Source organism: Perca flavescens, chromosome 7, assembly GCF_004354835.1.
Source record: "Perca flavescens isolate YP-PL-M2 chromosome 7, PFLA_1.0, whole genome shotgun sequence".
NCBI lineage: Eukaryota > Metazoa > Chordata > Actinopteri > Perciformes > Percidae > Perca > Perca flavescens.
In genome coordinates this window covers 36,571,514-36,588,542 of record NC_041337.1, presented here as the reverse complement: position 1 = coordinate 36,588,542, position 17,029 = coordinate 36,571,514, and the positions used below count along the sequence as shown (strand labels likewise).

The following is a 17,029-nucleotide window of genomic DNA, read 5'->3' as shown; positions in this document are numbered from 1 at the left end:
ATATATATGTGAGAGAAACAAAGCGAGTAGCGACTCTAGAGTCATATATATGTGAGAGAAACAAAGCGAGTAGTGACTCTAGAGTCATATATATGTGAGAGAAAACAAAGCGGTAGCGACTCTAGAGTCATATATATGTGAGGGAAACAAAGCGGTAGTGACTCTAGAGTCATATATATGTGAGAGAAACAAAGCGAGTAGCGACTCTAGAGTCATATATATGTGAGGGAAACAAAGCGAGTAGTGACTCTAGAGTCATATATATGTGAGAGAAACAAAGCGAGTACACCCTAAAAAATGCTGGGTTATTTCATCTACCCAACCGCTGGGTTATGAAATGTTTTACCCATTATGGGTTATTTATATGGAAGTTGGATTATTTTGTGCAACTCATGTGTTGAGTCAAAATCCATCAACCCAACATACATCGGTTGACCCAGCACTTGGGTTGTTTGTGCTTCGAACGTCATCAGATCATCAGCAGAGTCCACACACCGAGCGCTTGTCACAGCAGAGAACCAGTCTGGTCATCCAACGAGGCAAATACATAATAAAAGGTTTGTGTACACTAGCTACATGTCTAATTCACATTGTCTGTGTTGCGTTACCTATTAAAGTACTATCTTTATATTGTGAGGCTAGTTGGTTAGTTTGGCTAACAACGTAGCTAGCTAACGTTAGCCATTTAGCCGTTATCATGGAAGCATGTATAGCCTTACAGCTTATCCGTTTGGTCTGAATTATATTAATGAATTAATGAAACAAGTTCAAAATGCCCATGGGCATATGGTCATGTTTATTGAGTTCACCAGGCTAATTTGCCAGCTAGTTTCAAGCTAGCCAGGTAATTCGGCAGTTATCTAGCTAGCTAGCTAGCTAGATAGTTTACTAGCCAACTGGCTGTCAGTTAGTTGCTTTGCTAGCTATATTATTTTAACTGGCTGTAAATGAACGCGCTTGTTTTTCCTTGAAGCTTTTAATGTGAAATGTGAAGGCATAACAGTGTATGACTGATTAAAGTATGTAAAAACAGTGAGATAACCTGATATGTCTGACTAAATGCATTTATGTGCATTTATTTAAGTAATGTGGTGACCCACAATAGATAAGAACAAATGCTTATTTAAAATGGCGGCCTGGCAAACGACAAGGGCCACTTGAGTTAAGGGTTAAGAAATATATAATAAAAAGTTTGGGAACCACTGCTGTACTGTTGTACTGACACTCGTGCCCTGAAGGCTATGCTTTGAGCAGCCACAAATATTCTTGTAAAAGGTAAAAACAATTTACATGCATGCAATTTGTCATATGAATTGTATAGATAGAGAGGGAGGATTGTGATGCTAAATAAAATGGCTGTTATCTTCACATTGGATTACATTCTGCTGTTAGTCTGCATTGCTTTTACATGGTGATATCTGAATAGTTAATACAATAGCAATTGTATCTTTGCTTAAGCTCTTTTTGTGTTTGTTTCAGATCAACGGATAGCTTTGTCATTAACACTTTGACAGAGTGCCAGACCTTGTCGAAAGATTTAAAAGGTAAGAAATATGTTTTCCCATCCACAGCATATCAAGTCTGCATTGCTACTAAAGCCCTTTTCAGACATGAATTCTTATGAAATATAATTTCCTCTTTTTTTTCAATAGCTTCCACGTAATATGTCAAAGTGACTCCAATAGATGAATAGAGCCGGCCACTGGATTCCTGGAGGAAAGGCTGCGGAACGTCAGGAAGCGGCTGAGATCAACCAGCAGGTCGCAGAGCACGGCACAGACACCACCACAAACGCCAGATGATGGCGCTCTAGCAAGGGCTCTCATACCAGGTAATTATTAAACTGAAAAATTATTTGATGAAGCAAAACATCCATATTTCAGTGAATGACAACTTTCTTGTTCTTTTTTACAGACTGTACCATATCAGACGAACGTGGGTCACAGCTTAAAGAATGGTTGAGAAATAATTCTCAGCCCCTCAGCCAGATAGAGACCTACATGCGGAACACAGCAGTCTACAGGGCCAAGTGGATTAGGGACAACAATTGGACCATCGATCAGATCCTCGAAGAGTTCCCTCACCTAATGACCAAAGGCATGGTAGGTATAGGGAAATATGATCTTACATATAAGGATGCATTGTTTATAATGTTTTATTAGTGTGCCACATTGAATTGGTTTTAAAAATGTGTTTTCCATTTTATAGATTGCACAGGCTTGTCCTGCATGGGGATGCTGCATCAAAGTTGTTTGAAACTTGGTCACGTGAAATGCCAGGGGGGGAGATAAAGTTTATTCAAAGTAGAATACTTGCTTGCAAGTAGAGCTAATGGCTCTTAATAGCAGCTTTTTAATAGGAATTTGAATTTGTTCACTATAGACCTGTTGAATGTTCAGCCAGTTCATTCGTAATTGTTGTTTTGCTCTGAATGTTTTCCTACCTGAGTGATATGAACTGCACCAGTTCCACTATATTGTTGATATAATAAATTTTTTTCAAAGATTCCATTATGTTGTTTTGTTTTTGTATTGTTTAAGTGTTTATTAAATAATATATGCATACATCTAGCATGTATTCTGTTCTAGGTTTGTAGTTTAACAGTTTTATTGCAATTTATTTTCTTAAATTGTACTGTAATGTGTTAGAATTAATCTGGCATATAGGTTAATTTTGCCCAGCATTCGGGTACACTATATAACAAATATGTAGTTGAATCAACCCAGAATTGTAATTAATTTGACCCAGCATTTGGGTACACTATATAACAAATATGTAGTTGAATCAACCCAAAATTGTAATTAATTTGACCCAGCATTTGGGTACACTATATAACAAATATGTAGTTGAATCAACCCAGAATTATAATTAATTTGACCCAGCATTTGGGTACACTATATAACAAATGTATGTAGTTGAATCAACCCAGAATTATAATTAATTTGACCCAGCATTTGGGTAGAATATTTAACTCATCTGTTGGGTTAAAAATCAGCAACCCATCTTGCTGGGTCAAATTAACTACTGTTGGTCCGGTGCAATAGTGATCCAGCGGTTGGGTTATAAAACAACCCAAGTTGGGTTATTTTTAACCCATCATTTTTGAGTGTGTAGTGACTCTAGAGTCATATATATGTGAGAGAAACAAAGCGAGTAGTGACTCCAGAGTCATATATATGTGAGAGAAACAAAGCGAGTAGCGACTCTAGAGTCATATATATGTGAGAGAAACAAAGCGAGTAGCGACTCTAGAGTCATATATATGTGAGAGAAACAAAGCGAGTAGTGACTCTAGAGTCATATATATGTGAGAGAAACAAAGCGAGTAGTGACTCTAGAGTCATATATATGTGAGAGAAACAAAGCGAGTAGCGACTCTAGAGTCATATATGTGAGAGAAACAAAGCGAGTAGAGACTCTAGAGTCATATATATGTGAGAGAAACAAAGCGAGTAGTGACTCTAGAGTCATATATATGTGAGAGAAACAAAGCGAGTGGCGACTCTAGAGTCATATATATGTGAGAGAAACAAAGCGAGTAGCGACTCTAGAGTCATATATATGTGAGAGAAACAAAGCGAGTAGCGACTCTAGAGTCATATATATGTGAGAGAAACAAAGCGAGTAGTGACTCTAGAGTCATATATATGTGAGAGAAACAAAGCGAGTAGCGACTCTAGAGTCATATATATGTGAGAGAAACAAAGCGAGTAGCAACTCTAGAGTCTTATATATGTGAGGGAAACAAAGCGAGTAGCGACTCTAGAGTCATATATATGTGAGGGAAACAAAGCGAGTAGCGACTCTAGAGTCATATATATGTGAGAGAAACAAAGCGAGTAGCGACTCTAGAGTCATATATATGTGAGAGAAACAAAGAGAGTAGCGACTCTAGAGTCATATATATGTGAGAGAAACAAAGTGAGTAGCGACTCTAGAGTCATATTTATGTGAGAGAAACAAAGTGAGTAGCGAGTCTAGAGTCATATATATGTGAGAGAAACAAAGTGAGTAGCGACTCTAGAGTCATATTTATGTGAGAGAAACAAAGTGAGTAGCGAGTCTAGAGTCATATATATGTGAGAGAAACAAAGTGAGTAGCGACTCTAGAGTCATATATATGTGAGAGAAACAAAGTGAGTAGCGAGTCTAGAGTCATATATATGTGAGACAAACAAAGCGAGTAGTGACTCTAGAGTCATATATATGTGAGGGAAACAAAGCGAGTAGCGACTCTAGAGTCATATATATGTGAGGGAAACAAAGCGAGTAGCGACTCTAGAGTCATATATATGTGAGAGAAACAAAGCGAGTAGCGACTCTAGAGTCATATATATGTGACCACGGTGGGAAATCTGGAGTTAACGTTAACTATCTCTTTGATATCATGTTGTTAACGGAGACGGAGAACCAGGAAATGCGTCGGGGATATGTCAATGGGAAAAGCAAGCTACTAAGCCACGCCCACGGCAGTCGCTATGACGACCAGCCACGCTGGGGCGATACTACGCTGAGGCGATACTAAAATCTGCAATGGAAAATGGACGCACAGCGAGTCGAGTCGAGTAGAGTCGAGTAGAGTCGAGGCGAGTCGAGTAGGAACCATGTAATGGAAAAACGCCAAAGGATACTGGTCTCCATCCGTTTATGAAAATAGCCGGCCACGTGGAAACGTAGCATCAGACTGGTTCTCGTTGTGTTTGTGTTTGTGGGTTTTAGCTTCATTAAAATGGGAGTGAAAGTTAGCTTCACTTTAAGCTACATGTACACTTCTACGTTTTAATTTCAAAACAACTATCTTTCGCTACGTTTGCGCCTCGCGTCCTCACTACTGCTGCGTTTCTGAGCCTGGAGACATTTGGAAACACTGCTGCCCCCGATTTTGGTTTGAAAACTGCAGGGTAGCTTCGTAGTCTGGTAGAAGACAAACGGAGATGTTCAGAAACATCGATGCAAGTCAGTCTTATCGGTTAGCCCAGATGCTCACGAGTCTCTGAGCTAGAGTCCAAGTCAGGTCTCTGAGCTAAAGTCCAAGTCAGGTCTCAGGTCTCTGAGCTAGAGTCCAAGTCAGGTCTCAGGTCTCTGAGCTAGAGTCCAAGTCAGGTCTCAGGACTCTGAGCTAGAGTCCAAGTCAGGTCTCAAGTCTCTGAGCTAGAGTCCAAGTCAGGTCTCAGGTCTCTGAGCTAGAGTCCAAGTCAGGTCTCAGGTCTCTGAGCTAGAGTCCAAGTCAGGTCTCAGGACTCTGAGCTAGAGTCCAAGTTAGGTCTCAGGTCTCTGAGCTAGAGTCCAAGTCAGGTCTCAGGTCTCTGAGCTAGAGTCCAAGTCAGGTCTCAAGTCTCTGAGTTAGAGTCCAAGTCAGGTCTCAGGACTCTGAGCTAGAGTCCAAGTCAGGTCTCAGGACTCTGAGCTAGAGTCAAAGTCAGGTCTCAGGTCTCTGAGCTAGAGTCCAAGTCAGGTCTCAAGTCTCTGAGCTAGAGTCCAAGTCAGGTCTCAAGTCTCTGAGTTAGAGTCCAAGTCAGGTCTCAGGACTCTGAGCTAGAGTCAAAGTCAGGTCTCAGGTCTCTGAGCTAGAGTCCAAGTTAGGTCTCAAGTCTCTGAGCTAGAGTCCAAGTCAGGTCTCAAGTCTCTGGTGGTTATTGGGATCTGCGAGGTTGTTGTGTTTCAGTCTCAACGGCCAATGTTTCTCCTCCTGACTGGGTCTTATCCAGCGGTGTAGTCTACGTGATACGCAGGTATACGCAGTATACTCACTAAAGAGAGCTCTGGGATTTCCGTATACCCACTTAAAAATGTCCAATGTCACGCAACAACATACTTTCCATTATATGTTAGATATGTTGAACGTCATCTGTGTTCTTTTTCTTCGCATAGGCTAAATAAAGGGATATTTCCACAGTAAATTGGTTCATTAAGTGTATCCAAATGCAGGAAGTGAAGTTGTTGACGCTCAAAACTTCCCTGGGGGAGGACACCCAGACCCCCCCACTATGATGTGCCTCCCATTCCCCAAAGGCAGATTCTGGCCCATATATATAGGCCAATATATTCATATATATAGTACAGCATACATACTACAATACCCTAGACTACACCACTGGTCTTATCGGTCATGATGTGTTGCTATGCTAGCGTAGCAGTGTAGATCTAGTGTTCGTGGTGAAACACCGGTGGATAATAACTGGTTCACCAGATGATAAGAGGCGGTATTCAGCAGCAGAGAGAGAGAGAAAGAGGGAGAGAATGGATAGAGAGAATGGAGAGAGTGTGTTTACTGGGAACACTGGTCCTTATCATCACCATCGTCTGGGGAACTCCTGGGAACAGGAAACACTTCTCAGTGGCTCACAGTGACCGAAACAAAGAGCTGTCTGACACACACACACACACACACACACACACACAGAGAGACACACACACACACACACACACACACACACACACACAGAGAGACACACACACACATGTGCGCACACACACACACACACACACACACACGGGAAGACAACACACACACACACACACACACACAGAGAGAGACACACACACACACACACGTGCACGCACACACACACACACACACACACACACACACACACACACACACACACAGGAAGACAACACACACACACACACACACACACAGAAGAACACACACACACATATATACGGGAAGACAACACACACACACACACACACACACACACACACACACACACACACACACACACACACACACACACACACACACTATCTTCTGTTAACGTGACCCAGTTTCAGGTGCTCGTGGATTAAGCTCCAACACTTTCTCCCCCATTTTCCCTCTCTCCTTCCTCCCTTCCTCTCTCCTTCCCTCTTTCCTTCCTCCCTTCCTCTCTCCTTCCTCTTTCCTTCCTCCCTTCCTCTCTTCATCCTCCCTTCCTCTCTCCTTCCTCCCTCCCTATCTCCTTCCTCTCTTCCCTCATCATTTATGTCCTACCCATCCTCCTTTCTTTCTCCAACAAAATCTCCCTCCTTTATTCTCTCCAGATCCGTTTCCTCCTTTTTCACTCATCCTCCTCCTCTCCTTCTCGCATGTGCTTTTTCTTTTTCCTTCCTCCTCTCTGTCTTTCCGGCTCCTACCAAAACGATTATCCTCTCTCCTTCTCTTGTTTTTTCTTCCTCCACCAACACTTTTCTTCCTCCTCTCTGTTCTCATATCTCTCTCATTTCTCTAGCAGAATAACCTCCTTCATTATTCGCTCTTCAGAGCATTTTCCTCATTGTCACAGACACTCCTCTCTCCTCCCCTTTCATCTCCATCTTCCTTCCGTTTCCTTTCCTCCTCTACTTCATCCACTCCTCCTTCTCTCCTCCCTCTGCAGCTTAGCTAATAAACACAACATTCACATTTACTGATTAGAGCTCTTCCTCATCTTCATGTCTTTAAAGGACCCTATTCCCCCTTGTATTTGTGTCTAAGTGACTAATGTGAACAACAATCTCTGAAACTGGTCCAGTATTGAGTGATAACGCTGTAACCAGCAGCTGTGAACCGGGCTGTAATGTAACCCTACAGGACTAATGTTCAGCATCAGTTAGAGTCACTAAAAGTTCTGTTGTTGCCGTTGACAGACTCAGATTATTATTCTAAGTGTCTGACAACATTATGGGATGGATCACTACAGAGATAGATCTTTTAGTTAAAGAGTAAGATCCTTTTTAGTTTTAACATGAAACAGCCCCGAAATCACCATCACCAAACTCCACCAGACTCCATGTAAATAATCAGGACTTTTAGCGTGTATAGAGCCAGCATATCTCCACCAGACTCCATGTAAATAATCAGGACTTTTGGTGTGTATAGAGCCAGCATATCTCCACCAGACTCCATGTTAATAATCAGGACTTTTAGCATGTATAGAGCCAGCATATCTCCACCAGACTCCATGTAAATAATCAGGACTTTTGGTGTGTATAGAGCCAGCATATCTCCACCAGACTCCATGTAAATAATCAGGACTTTTAGCATGTATAGAGCCAGCATATCTCCACCAGACTCCATGTAAATAATCAGGACTTTTAAGCGTGTATAGAGCCAGCATATCTCCACCAGACTCCATGTAAATAATCAGGACTTTTGGTGTGTATATCTCCACCAGAGCCAGCATATATCTCCACCAGACTCCATGTAAATAATCAGGACTTTTAGCGTGTATAGAGCCAGCATATCTCCACCAGACTCCATGTAAATAATCAGGACTTTTAGCGTGTATAGAGCCAGCATATCTCCACCAGACTCCATGTAAATAATCAGGACTTTTAATCAGGACTTTTAGTATAGAGCCAGCATATCTACACATGTAAATGGGTGAATTAAGGGTTTATTTCAACCAAACCAGAGTGGTGATTGTTGGAACAGTGGAAAGATGAACCAAGACGGCTTTTGGTAATTTTATTTAGTTTCTGTCCATTTTTGAATGAAGTGTGTTTTACGATGATAAAAGTCCTGATTATTTACATGGAGTCTGGTGGGTTTGGTGATGGCATTAGTTTACTGCAGATAAAGGATGACATCAGTGCCGATTACAGAACAGGAAAGAGGAAAATAACTCAAATAAAAGCTTCAGTTAAAACCATGAGATGTGGCTGAAAGCTCAGAGAAAAGCCTGTAAGTAGATCATTAGTTTAGATTGTTTTGTAAAAAAATATAATGAATAATAATAATCCCTAATTAATCCATAATCAAAACTACTGATTAGTTTGTTTTTCCCAATTACAATTAAGGAGCTGGTTCATTAACTATGTGAGACACACACACACACACACACACACACACACACACACACACACACACACACACACACACACAGTGCAGTCTGTCGGAGTGTGTGTATTGTTTTTCGGAAGTCTAACCATGTTCAGATTTAGACTGGGTGTGGCAGCAGTTTAACACACACACACACACACACACACACACACACACACACACACACACACACACAGAGGGGAAGCAGAAACTTGCTTTTCATTTAGACCACACACAGTTTTACAAGTGTGTGTGTGTGTGTGTGTGTGTGTGTGTGTGTGTGTGTGTGTGTGAGACGTCAGGCTAAAACGTGACCTTAGGGACAAACTTTATAGATTTAGCTGTAAAACATGGCCAATAGAGAGAGAGGGAGCGAGAGTGAGAGGGGGGAGAGGAGAGAGCGAGAGAGGGAGTGAGAGCGAGACAGGGAGAGAGAGAGAGAGAGAGAGAGAGAGAGAGAGGGGGGGTCGAGTAATGAGGGTGAGAAGGACAGGAAGAGAGAGAAAAGAAAGAGAAGATACGAAAGAAAGAGAGAGATGAAGTCATTTCCCAAGGTGAGTCCTGACGATGCACAGACACACAGCTGTGATAAACTGTGTGTTTGTGTGTGTGTGTGTGTGTGTGTGTTATACTAAGTATTTATCGGAGACTCCTGACTGAGAATGAAGAGCCATTAATCAGCTGGCGAGGACACGGTTAGAGAAATCGAGCCCGAGACGTGAGCCACCTGGATCTATTCTGCAGCTCGTTGTAAATGACCTACTCAGCTTAACACTGAACTCACCTCTCTGAGTTAGTGGAGGAGATGGCTTACACGTTGGGTCACTTTGTTATACCGGTCTGGGCATGACAGCAGCACGTCTTTGTGTTTGTCTCACATTGCCAGCTCGATCTCCACAGCGCTGTGAGTAAGGTCTGGCTACACCACAGATGCATTGTGGGTTGCTTGGATTTCTTTAAACCAATCACAAATCGTCTTGGACGGAGCCACGGTGGCTCTGCTAAATAGTCTCGGGACACACACACACACACACACACACACACACACACACACACACACACACACACACACACACACACACACACACACACACACACACACACACACACACACACACACACACACACACACACACACACGTGTTTAGAGGTGCCTCCTAAACACCTGCATTAATTACTGTGGCAGTGAAACCATACAGAGAGAGAGAGAGAGTTACAAGTCACTAAATTAAATAAGTACAGGAAACACACACACACACACACACACACACACACACACCCTGGCAAACTGCCACACACACTCGGAGGTCAAACAGTTAGGTAAACAGAGTAAATCATTACTGTGCTCTCTGGCAGGTTCAAACCCGTTAGCACTGCGACACACCAACGCTAATACACTAACTACCCTTACACACACACACACACACACACACACACACACACACACACACACACACACACACACACACACACACACACACACACACACACACACACAAGACAAAAGGCTACTTAGCACCGACCCTCTAACATCTGAAATGTGTAGCTAGTGGTGATTTCTCTTTTCCTTTTCCAGGTTAACATTTTCTTCAGTAGCTGACAAAATATTGTAAATTCAACCGTCTACTTATTATATTTTGCTTATGACTGATGACTTGTTATTGTAATTGTATCTTGCATTCCTTACTGATGCCTCCTGCTGCTACGCTGCACATGTCCCCACTGTGGGAAGAAGAAAGGATTCTCTTATTTTAGGGCTGCGCAAATAATCGAATTTGGATTTTGCAAATCCAAATTTGCAATTTGCAATTTCAATTTGCAATTTCAGATTTCGTCTCCCAGCGATCACAAAAACAACGTAAACAGGAAGGGAAAAAAACGATTAGTTTGCGCTTCACGTTTTGCAAGTTAACTCTTATTATTTTGTCTCGTGTTCTGAAGGGGGAATTCAAAAAGATCAAACAGGGGGAAATATCAAAGGGAATTTTAACGGTTCAAAGTCTTTTCACTGTTGATTTGCCCACGAGGGGTTATGAGTAATAAACACACACAAAAACACAGAAGAAGAAGTGGATTCCTTGACTTGACTTGAGTTTGGGTGTCTTGTTCCGATATAGACGGGGTAGGGACCTCTTCCATGTCTCGGTCTCATAATCCAGACTGATTATTACGTCATGCATACTCGCTTTTTAGCGTGTTTATCAACGCAATTTGGCCTCCATTGACTTACATCACCTTGCGATTGCGTGTGAATTGATGCCGTAGCGAGAAGGAATGAAAGGGCGAAAATCCGTGTAGGGTGGCTTGTTTCTCATTAGCTCGGCATATCCATCTGGGACAGGGGTCACCAACCTTTTTGTAACTGAGAGCTACTTCATGGGTATTGAGTCATACGAAGGGCTACCAGTTTGATACACTCTTCTGAAATAACAAATGTGCTCAATTTGCCTTTAGTTATATATGGTTATTAATGATTAATTATACTCATCTATGTGAAGACACTGATCCTGTTAATGATTTCTCATTATCAATAATTATCAACAATGACTCAACAAGGTGGGAAACTGATAATATCAATATTCAATTTCCATTTTTAGAACAGGTCTGAGGGCTACTCATGTGGTCCTTGGGGGCCACCTGGTGCCCGCGGGCACCGTGTTGGTGACCCCTGATCTGGGAACTTACCATTAGAGAACTTTTGGGAAGGGGGAGAAAATCCTGGTTAGCTGATTGGATAAACCATCTGTCTATCACCACCTATAGTTGGTGATAGACGGGCCAAATCAACCAATCAGATCAAAGTCTTGCCGAAACCAGTCGGGAGAAGAGCAAAAACATCTTTTCCTCCGAGAAAAGCCTCCAGAGCTGTTTTTTGCTCTTCTTTCAGTGAAGGACCAATCAGCGTTGGTTTTGAGGCGGGTTTAGGTGGTGATAGACAGATGGTTTATCCAATCAGCTAACCAGGATTTTCAGACAGCGGTAGCCCTAATTCTGTTAGCTGCTCACCAATGCTTTTTCCTCTTGGATCCTTCTTTTGGAATATGGACCAGGAACCTGAAATGGGGTCTTTTATTCTTTTATTCCTAAATTCTCGTTACACAAACGGCAAATCTCCTTTACCGACATGTTGCTAGCTTGCTGAGCTAACGAGCTATGCTTTGCCTGCAGCAGCAGCAGGGGTAGCCTGGCTCGTGGTTGTATTTTCATACACTTCGTGGATCTGATTGGTTGATTTGGCCCCGTCTATCACCAACTATAGGTGGTGATAGACAGATGGTTTATCCAATCAGCTAACCAGGATTTTCACCCCCTCCCAAAAGTTCTCCAACGGTAAGTTCCCAGATGGATATGCCGAGCTAATGCGAAGCGATCCATCTGGTGGAGTCAGGTTAACCAGACTGATCTGCGAATGGAAAACTTGAGCTCGCCAGATCAGGACGGTGTCACGAGGCTACGATGGGTCCAACAACACGGGACTTTCAGCCAGGAGACCGGGGGATCGAGTCCCACGTGTGGCGTTTCCTAAACCCAACCGTAGCCTTGCGCTAACACGCCACGTGGCTTTAGAAAAGTGGCTTGTATGTACACGCTGTGACTAGGGCTGGGCGATATATCGATATTAAAAATATATCGATATATTTTTAAATGAGATATGGAATTAGACCATATCACATATATCGATATAGTTCAAATGTGATCCTTGCTCCCATAGATATATACACAGATGTCGCCTTGAGGTTCTAAACATACGTCAAAACCGCCGCCATCTTGGAACAGAGGTCCGAAGCATTCAGATCAACGCTAAAGATGCCGCACTTTTGTACTGCTTAATTATGTTCGATAGAGGAAATGAAAAGAACAAACAGTAATGAATAACATTTAACAGGTGACAATGTGTTTTATGATTATGTATGCCGCCTTGACCAGCAACCTGAGCTCCGGCGGCAGCGGGAGGCGGAGAGCTCCGTGGCGGCCGCAGCGTCTCTTCCCCGGGAAAAACACAGCTTTGCCTCGCTGCTGCGCTGTCCCCGCTGATCCGGATCGGACCAGCCAAAGACAGAATGGTGATCGGTAGGATCTTACACGTAGTCCAGGACGACCTGTATGTCGATATCGGGCGAAAGTTCCACTAAGTTTGCCGGCGGCAGGCGGACGGAGAGAAGCTACAGCGGGGCAGCAGAGACCGTCTGCAGCTGCAGGATCTGGAGCTCAGTGCCCGTTAAAATGACATGTAACGCATAAATACATACAGAAATAAATAGTGGAGGAATGAGCCTGGACATTTCAGTCTGTTTTAAACTTCACCTTGAAGCAGAAACTCTTAGTTCAGAAGGGTGAAGTTTCCGTTTGGACTCAGATCTGTGAACCGATCATAATAAATATTCTTTGTATTAACACATTAATTAGTTTCTTTGTTTTGTAGTCGATAGTTCATCTTTTAGTTTACTCAAGTGGAAGCAGTATCAAGTGGAAGAATGGGACTATAAACCTAGGCTTACAGGCATGAGGCATTACATTTTGAACAAAGTAGATTATATTAATATCAAAAGCTTAATTGACCTTTGGAACGAATCACAAATATGGAGCTTTGATTTCAAAAAAGGTACTCCTGTTATACAGTATTTATGTTTACATTTTATTGTTATTTGAACAGCTGAGCATTTAATCATGAACCAGGTGAAGAAACCGGTTTATTATTTATTTGATTTTGCAACTGTTTCTATGAAACTACTTGTGACATGTCATATTTGATTTTGGCTTTGACTGAACATTTGCTCTCACTTTGCGGAAAAAAATATCGGGATATATATCGTATATCGATATTCAGCCAAAATATATCGGGATATGACTTTTGGTCCATATCGCCCAGCCCTAGCTGTGACGCTGCAGACTGCCTACGCTGTATACAGCGTAGGCAAACACGCGGATAGCTCAAAATGCGTACAGATAACACGCCACTTGGCTTTAGGAAAGTGGCGTGTAAGTTTACGCAAAGTCATGATGTAATGTTGCATGATCGCTCCATGTTCACAGCTAAATGAGCTCTTGTCAGCTGTAGTTAACGGTGATGTAGAAGTATACGTTCAGAGCTAACTAGCTTAGTGCTGATACAGCTCTCTGTGTATACCTGTTAGCATTAGCTTTGAATCATTGTGTTCAGACTGTGTGAATGGAAGTCAGCTCTGTGGTTTTACATGTTGTTTGTGTTTTGCCAGATCACAAACTACACAAATGGAAAGATTAAAATCTGCTATTTTTAATGACAGAAGCTATAATAAAACTAATTATGTAAGTCTGCACAGCAGGTTCTAACTTTATCACAGGAGCTGATCCCACATCTGATGTCAACTGAAAACATCTGGAAACACACACATATATATATATATATACACACACACACACACACACACACACACACACACACACACACACACACACACACACACACACACACACAGAGTTGTATTACACCTTTATGGAAACAAAATGATATTCGACACACACAGGAATATATAAACAGGCAAACAAATGCATGTAAGCACAAAAACATAACCCAAGGGAACTCAATAACCACATACACACACACACACACACACACACACATTGTGCAGCCTCTTAGTCACCCGTACAAACCAAAGCCTCGACTTGCCAGACAGAGCCATCAACCCATTTAAACCCTGAGCCCCTGGCGCTGTGACACACAGACACACAGACACACACACACACACACACACACACACACACACACACACACACACACACACACACACACACACACACACACACACACAGGATTTATGAGCAGCTTGTTGGCCCCTGGCAGCAGCTGCTCGTCCAGGCGGAGACATAAATCTAGACCCAGGCTTCAGCCCGGGCCTGTTCTCCTTGATCCATTTAGAGCCCATTAAATGGAGGGAGGTGATACTGAGACCAGGACTCGGGAGCTCTGTGGCCCCAACAGAACACCGAGCAGTGACAGAGATACGCAGCCAGGTGTTCTAACATCAACAGGAAGTGAGTTAGTGTAGTCTGGCTGCTGGTTGGAGCTGGAGCAGTAACACAGATACTGTAGCCGATAAAGATACTTTAAAACTTCAAGTGCCTGATCGCAGCAGTTTGCTGGTCCTACCAGACTCTGGTCCACTAGCCTGGTCCTACCAGACTCTGGTCCACTAGCCTGGTCCTACCAGACTCAGGTCCACTAGCCTGGTCCTACTAGACTCTGGTACATTAGCCTGGTCCTACCAGACTCTGGTACATTATCCTGGTCCTACCAGACTCTGGTACACTATCCTGGTCCTACCAGACTCTGGTCCATTAGTCTGGTCCTACCAGACTCTGGTACATTAGTCTGGTCCTACCAGACTCTGGTACACTAGCCTGGTTCTACCAGACTCTGGTACATTAGCCTGGTCCTACCAGACTCTGGTACATTAGCCTGTTCCTACCAGACTCTGGTATACTAGCCTGGTCCTACCAGACTCTGGTACATTAGCCTGGTCCTACCAGACTATGGTACATTAGCCTGGTCCGCCGTTGATTACGGGAAGATGTTTACGTAGGTGGAGCGTTGAATGCAGTAGGCTGTGAGGAAGTGGACATGGATCTGGTGAGCAGTAGGCTGTGAGGAAGTGGACATGGATCTGGTGAGCAGTAGGCTGTGAGAAAGTGGACATGGATCTGGTGAGCAGTAGGCTGTGAGAAAGTGGACATGGATCTGGTGAGCAGTAGGCTGTGAGAAAGTGGACATGGATCTGGTGAGCAGTAGTCTGTGAGGAAGTGGACATGGATCTGGTGATCAGTAGGCTGCGAGGAAGTGGACATGGATCTGGTGAGCAGTAGGCTGTGAGGAAGTGGACATGGATCTGATGAGCAGTAGGCTGTGAGAAAGTGGACATGGATCTGGTGAGCAGTAGGCTGTGAGGAAGTGGACATGGATCTGGTGAGCAGAAAAAGTTGTTTGGCAGTACTTTCAGTCAAAAGAAGACCATTCAGGTCCAGCTACATGTTCAATCTGTTCAATGCTGATTGGTCTGGTGGTGGCGAGGACCCTAAACTATACACAACATGGCAGCTGTTACAACATCTGGTCTGAAACATCTGAAAGAATACGAGTTGTGCACGAAGGAATCTCCAGACAGCAGCCAGAATGCAGCAACTTCAGGTACAGCAAAGGAAGGACAGTCACAGCTAAAAACTGGTTTTAACCAGACGGTGCCTGTCCCGGGCTGTCAGCTGTTCTCCCTACAGCGGGAGCGGAGCTACCGAACGGCCGGCTGCTTGTTAGCTAACGTTAGCTTACTACTTCCACCCCCCCAACATGCCTTCATCATACACTGGTTAGTGAAAACCTCATCTGGTGATAGCGATGTGCTTTCCTACGATGTGAAAAGAGTGTGTGTGTGTGTGTGTATAGAGAGGAGCAGCCTGTATATAGTGATGGAGTACTGTGACGGAGGAGATCTGATGAAGAAGATCAACATGCAGAGAGAGCAGAGTCTTCTTCATCGTGGAGCAGGCGAGGAGCCTCCCCATGTAAAATAGAGCTGGACTCAAACAGCCTCCCAGAGTAAACCTGAGCTGTGTGTTCCTCAGGTCGTGGACTGGTGTGAATTCAACGTTAAGTTGGTACGTTTAACCATTTTAGAGGCTGTGGACATTGTTTCTTTCATTCATGTGTTTACTGTGTTCATGGTCCGAGGATGGGAGGAGGAGTCAGCCCAATCCCAACCAGTGGATTCAGCCTGAACCCCAAAAATAATCTGGATTAGGTGCATCCCAAGTAAAAAAGCATTGAACTCGAGACGCAGCCCTATTGCAGCCATTAGTCCACATTGATACTTGTCTTTTATGTGTTTAAATTAACTGACTGCGTGATTCTGTTTGCATGTCTGTTCGTCTGAAGTATTTTGAATTGAATCCAACACACACGAGGAGGCGGGGGACAGTTAAATAAATGTCCTCTACGTCTCCAGAACTATGCGAGTGTGTTTATTTTGCTTGCTGTTGTTTATTTGCAGGAGGAAAGAGGCAGCAGTGGATCGGAGGGGGGGCTGCTGCACGTGCTCAGTAGGTTCCCACGTCTGGAAGGCTCTCACGCAGCTGTGATGTCACAGTGATGTCACTCACCTATCCCGGATGTTGTATTTATTTATTTTTTATTTAAAGATCACGAACACACTTGTTGCCACGGCAACAGAGGATAAACTCCAAAATTCAATTTATAGCCAATCACAACAAAAA

At 43.2% G+C, this 17,029-nt stretch overlaps 1 long non-coding RNA gene across 1 annotated transcript; it reads left to right on the top strand.

The window, feature by feature from the left end:
• The first annotated feature begins 420 nt into the window (after nt 1–420).
• On the top strand, nt 421–2,286 carry LOC114558744 (uncharacterized). Its single transcript, XR_003692981.1, has 5 exons — nt 421–557; nt 1,480–1,544; nt 1,653–1,831; nt 1,915–2,102; nt 2,209–2,286. It is a non-coding gene; the product is annotated as an uncharacterized LOC114558744 (long non-coding RNA).
• The last annotated feature ends 14,743 nt before the right edge of the window (nt 2,287–17,029 follow it).